The sequence below is a fragment of the Pinus tabuliformis genome, chromosome 6 (genome assembly GCF_031772625.1).
Source record: "Pinus tabuliformis cultivar Carrire ecotype Pingquan chromosome 6, CPIR1, whole genome shotgun sequence".
NCBI lineage: Eukaryota > Viridiplantae > Streptophyta > Pinopsida > Pinales > Pinaceae > Pinus > Pinus tabuliformis.
The window spans coordinates 694,487,717-694,494,114 of NC_142292.1; the positions used below are offsets into that span (position 1 = coordinate 694,487,717).

The following is a 6,398-nucleotide window of genomic DNA, read 5'->3' on the forward strand; positions in this document are numbered from 1 at the left end:
GTTGAAATATTTTTGAAAAGTATAAGGTTTAAAATTCTCACTCACACTTTTTTTTACTTTAATTACTTTATCTCATTCTACAGTTGATATGAAATTATATTATTTGTACATTGAAATATTTTATTTATAATAGAAGAGTGAGTAAAATAGGTTTACCACATTCGGTTGTAATATCAATAACAAATCAAGTGACCATAGTAAGGTTGAGATTATTGAATTAAAACTAACTAAACATCCATATTCATTATTGCTTTTTATCATAGCCAACATTGCGTTTCTATGTAGAGAATAATTTACCTTTAATTTAAGGAGACAATTATAAGTCCACTTTAAGTACAACTAGAATCACAGATATCTTGGGGTGTAGAATGAACATCTTGACACAATAAGATTTTATTTTTTGCAATTGCTTTATATTAAGAATTAAATTAGTTACACATCTCACTCTTATTTGTTTTATTAGGAAATAATTGATTTTTTTTTTCAATTACTTCTTTTCTTTGTGCATTGAACTATCTTATTATGGTTAACGTTAAAATAATTTCATTTTTCTTATACTCTCTCCCTATAACATATATACCATCATAGATCCATCTTAACAACCCTAAAAGTGATCAAATCTCTCAAGATGAAAACTTAACTTGCCGAAGGAAATATTTGTACCTCTCGAATCTTGATAGATCAAGCCTCGCATTCTTTTTCCTCAAAATTTGAACAGAAGTAAGGAGAATCTTTGTTATGTCAGACAATTTAGAGAATCTTTGTTATTCAAGTAGGACCTTGTGGCCCACCCATACCTATTTTATGCGATTTTTATATAGATACTCTATCTAAAAATGCTTATAATATCACAATATATAGCCCTATATTTTTATTTAAATTTGAAATGAATTTGATTTTTTTCACACGGGTCTATTCATCTATAGCTGTATTCTCCTTTCTAAACAAGAAAAACATTAATTATATTTCGAGAGAAAGATTACATATGACATCCCTATTTCTGGGGTTTAGTAAAAATAAAACTGCTTAGAGAAGGATTTCCTATTTTTTTCTACATCGCTACTACTAGATGCATAGAGATTGGATTTTACCTTTAGAAGCATTAATTTTAGAGTGCAATATATAATTTTATTTGGTAATTTTTGAATCCACTTTGTGCCTGAAATTGCCAACATCTCATATTTGCATTCAAAATGTCTCCATACAAAGTTACCAATATATACATATTCCTCTTTTCTTGTTCAAAGATCTCTTTTAGGTTGTTGAGTCACCAGTCTAAGACTCAAATACTAGATCTATGATGTTTTCCCTAAAGTCTTTACTTCCTCAGGAAGGTGTGGACAGTGTGTATATGCCATATGTTTTTGGTGATATTCTGAGCTAAGACTATCTTGATCTTGCCTCTGTCACCTCACATAAACAAATCAGATAAGAAGATAGGAGTCTAACTTCAAGTTTGCTCAAATATCAAGCAATATATGTTTAATTTAAACATTTCAAGTTATATATTTTTTTGTTTTGACATTTTTCCTATACTTCCTTGAGATGGGATGGACAATGTGTAATGTTGTTCGGGAATTTTAACTGTTGACATCTTGATTGCTACTGGGTGCTTTATTCCTGCAAATGCCTTTGAAGGTGCAACACCCTTTTGATAAGACTTTGACATTATGTTCAATTTTGACTTAAAAAAAACATGAACTATGAGGTTGAACATCTTCCCCTTGACCTAGAGGAAATATTGTTGCACTTGTATTCGTAATATTTTGTGGCATTCCGAGGAAAGACTACATACCTTTGTAACGTTACATATACAAATAAAGAAAAAATATGCCATTTTTCTTTGAAATAACATAGCAAGGCATCACTTATATTTTCAATATTTTTGTGATATTTGAAGCTAAGACAATTTTAATTTCAACATTGTTGGCATCTTAAATAGTAAATATAATTATAAAATATATATATATATATATATCAACTTGTATACGTTCAATTTAGACATGTGAACTTCTATATTTTTGCATTTGACATTCAATCAACCAATATATTGTCCTTGTGTAGAAGTAATTATCAACCATAGTAAAAGTAAAAAAGGACAAAGTGGTTGAATAGAACATTGCAAAGGTCAAACTGATGAATTTCTACCAAGAAAAGGGTATTGTTAAAAAGATGTAATCTATATTCTAAATTTTCAATCACTGTTTTATTTTTTAGCTTGAGTAGCAAAGTTGGAATGACGCACATCGAAAGGTTTTTCTTTCAGAAATATTGGACGATGTTGTACAGCAAAAGAATGTCTATTTAGTTAAGTACTTTTCCTTTGTCATAAATTATTGGTCTGTAGATATTCTCTTTTTGTATTCTCTTGCAACCCTATTCTCTAGTACTCACAAAAGGAAACCTAAATATTTTAAATGGAGCTTTAATTAATTCAATTATGAATTTAAAAGTTAATTTCAAATCAATGGTGGAGGCGATTGGTATCCCTCTCATCCCAACGTCAAGCCTGGCTATTAATCCCACGATGCCAAGTGTGCATTTTATTGGTTTATGATTTTAACTAATTTTATAATCACTATAATATTAATTTTCATTTTGTGTGTTATTTTAGGTTTGAGTATTTTTCTCATAGCTTATGTTGCTACAACTCTTCCTTCACATGCACCATCCATGATGAGTGCAAAATTATTAGAGAACAAATAAATACCTAGCTGAAAAATAATTGCACAAACTTGTAAGAATTGAAAAGGAAAATTGGAATAGAAAATGAATTCGATTACTCAATATTGATTTGAAAATCAATACATAAAGAAACTAAGCTAAGCTTAGTTGTGTATACAATAACTAAGGCTAATTAAAATTAACTAAAGCTAAGTGTGCTTTATGTTATGTTAATGTGCATGTGCACTACATGCAAGCATTAGAGTTAACTAAGTAAAGCGAAGTGCACACCACATGTAAGCACTAGATTTAGATAATGTTAAGTAAGTGCACATCACATGCAAGAAATAGAGTTTAACTGAATAATTAAGGCTAACTAGGTGCATGTACACCAACACCCCACCTTAAGCATAACTTAGTTGAGTGTGATGAAAAATTAATGAGTCCCGACAACAAGGCCATGTTAGGTACCCATGTACACTACACGAGAGGGAAGATGGAAAACCTTGTGGGAAGAATACCCCCCCTCAAAATATAATGCAAAAAGTAGAGAAAAGGCAACTTATAGGCAGTCGCATCCTTCGCCCCGAGATGATCTCGTAAAGATTGAAACTTCTTCTCAATGAATGTCTTGGTGAAGATGTCAATAGTCTACTCAGAACTAGGACAATACTGCAGATCGATGATCCCATCATGAATCAATTCTCTAATGAAGTGCATGTGGATCTCAATATTTTTAAGCTAATTAAGGTTAACTAGGTGCATGTACACCAACAACCATAAAGGCTCTAGGTATAATGATAGTTTTTTTTATAATAGATACTTTGCCATGTTTTGGGTTTCTGATATCTACAACATTTGGTAGTAGTAGTGCCAACATGGAGAATAGTTGGCCAAGCACTAAAAGTGGTATTTCCATTTTCACAATTTTTTCACAGTTGATGAGTAGCATCATTACAGGAGTAATTTGAGTGAGCTATTTAATGTATTATGGATCATTAGATATTAGTTCACTTTTAGAGAATTATTACATTTAGGTTTTGGTGATTACATTTTTCATTTATCCTATTGTCATAATAATGGAATCCTACTCTAGTGAGATAAGTCTAGGAATTTCTATTTTCCATAGTATGATGGACCATCTTTGTGATGCCCATAAATTCTACTTCAATGGTCCATTAAAAAAATTTGAAAAATAAAATATAAAATAGTTTGTAATCACTGGTAAATGGAAATATGCATAACGTGTATATGATTGTACTGCCCATTTATTTTATTTTCATCTATTTATTAAATAAATTTTATTAGAGTGTGGGGTTGGAGCAATCCCCTATAGGTATTTGTCCTCGTCTTATTCTAAATATTGCACACCTCATATTCAATATTCTACTCATTTCTTGCATTGGTATGCCTACGCTGCCACTTTTTGCAATGAATAAACATGGAGCTTTGTGTGTCGAGACCCATGCCTACCTCTTTCTTCATTGAATAGGTATGCAAGGAAGTAAAAATCTTCCATGCTAATTGTTATAGTAGTAGCACAAATGATAACCCACAAAGCTTTCTCAAAGTGAGACATTGCAATAGTTTGGAGATTGTTTTTGTTTTGGGGGGCCTCCTAGAGACATTAGCATGTTTTCAACTCAGTGAAGTTGAAGATGCATTGAAACCTATTTCCTAAATCCATTGTTGGTGATGGAACCTTTCAACAATATGTGGGTTTATAAGAAGGATTTTAGTGGGGATAGTTCCAATAATCCTTCCATTGAACTCGATGACCTTCCCCCCTTTGATCATAAAGACTAGAGTGGTTCCTAGGTGAGAAGGTCAGAAAGTTCGTTATCTTCAAAATGGTATTGTGTGCCCCATAAATTGAAAGTGATGCTACAACCTGACATGTAGAATAAAGTGATAGTTTTCTTCCACATTCCTTAATCCTTCTATTAACATTATAATATCTCTAGAAAAAACCCCTAGAAGGGAAAGTTGTGATTCTATGGCAATTCTAATAATTCAACAATGTTAAACATTCACGATTAAAATATTAATTAAACCCTGATTAATGCAATCTAAAAGACATATATTTACTTAGCTATCAAATATGAAAATGAAAGTTTTGTTGAAAGACTCGTTAAGCCATCATTGTTGTAACATAAAAGACCTATATTTATGCCACTATTAACGATGAAAGTGAAAGATTGAAATTTATTCAATTCATGATCCTTTTATATAGATCATTAAGGATCACTAGAAGTTCCATATGGCCACATGATTGATTATATGCAAAATTATATGCAAAAGAGTATACCCATTTAGATATGAAATTTATTCAATTCATGATCCTTTTATAGATCATTAAGGATCTCTAGAAGTTCAAGATGGCCACATGATTATATACAAATTATATGCAAAAGAGTATACACATTTAGATATGTGGCAACACATGGTTTTGGCAGCAAAATCACCACCCCACATAACATACGATGATTCTTTAGAAACTGAAATGTCCACTGGGCATGATGCAGACATAAACCACCTATTAATGGAGAGTGATTTCATCTCATTCTGACGTTGAAACAACTGGAATCGTAGAATCGACGCACGTCTGAATTTTTCCTCTTTTCCCAAGATATTCAAAGTCGGAGCTGAGAAAAATGAGATTTGAAATGGAGAGTTTGTATCTGTGAAAAAAGGGTTGACCGCACTCTAGAGAAGCCCATAATTCCCTTCCTATTCTTGCATACATTCGAATTCAATCTCATCACAACCAGTTGAAGCTTTCGATTTAGCTTCTACCGTAGTAAATGAGTCTCGATGTTTATAGATACCACTGCATATTATAAAATATACGAAGTTGAGGGGACAAAAGGCAGTAAAAATACTCAAGATGACAGCAGTTCAGATTTTCATCGAAATAGTCTGGTTGCCCTTCGCAGTCGGTCGTATTGTGGACGACATTGAAAATCGCAATGCTTAAATAATTCCCTAGCACTGACATCGCTATTGTCGGGCTTCGTATCGTGGTTGGGAATTGATCGTAAAAATACTCCAAGTGATCGACTATGTAAACTGCTTCTGGAAGTCCGTATAGTATGCAAAATTGGCGCAGCAGACACAACACATACATGGGAAAAACGGCTAACGACTGGTCAATTAGACCATGACTTTGGGCAACACTCCGTCTCTTCAGTTCTACTGAACCGACTACCAACATAGATAACGATGAAATGGCGAATGCGATCCCCAGTCTTTGAAACACGATGATACCCTCTTGTTCCTTGTAATTCACCTAGCATAGGGCACGACCACACTGTCATAAAATGGCAACCATGCAATGAGAACCAGTAGGGAGAAGACCGAGAATGATCCCGGAGGTACTTTGAAACCATTGGAGCCTATCCACGAGTCCATGCTCAGGGCCTGCAGAACGGAGAACGTGCGTTGTGCATTTTTTATTTGATTGGCATTTCTGCACGAAAATATTGGGAGTGTTCAGAAATGAAACCTTTTCCTTGCAGTACGAGGATATTTTAAGTTAATGATGGTATCCAAAGAAGACCAAAACTCGGTTACAATTTATCCTTAAGCTAAATTTGACTGGGCAAAGGAATGCTAGACAAAGTAGGTTTTTGGGATGATTTTACTTTGTAAATTTGATAGAATTATTTATAAATACTTGGGATGGTGGGAGATAAATATTAAATAGGTTATTTTTTATTTTATTTTTAATAAAT

At 32.8% G+C, this 6,398-nt stretch overlaps 1 pseudogene; it reads right to left on the reverse strand.

Annotated features, from left to right (window-relative positions):
- Positions 1-5,394: 5,394 nt before the first annotated feature.
- On the reverse strand, positions 5,395-6,150 carry LOC149260555 (protein NRT1/ PTR FAMILY 3.1-like; annotated as a pseudogene).
- Positions 6,151-6,398: the final 248 nt, after the last annotated feature.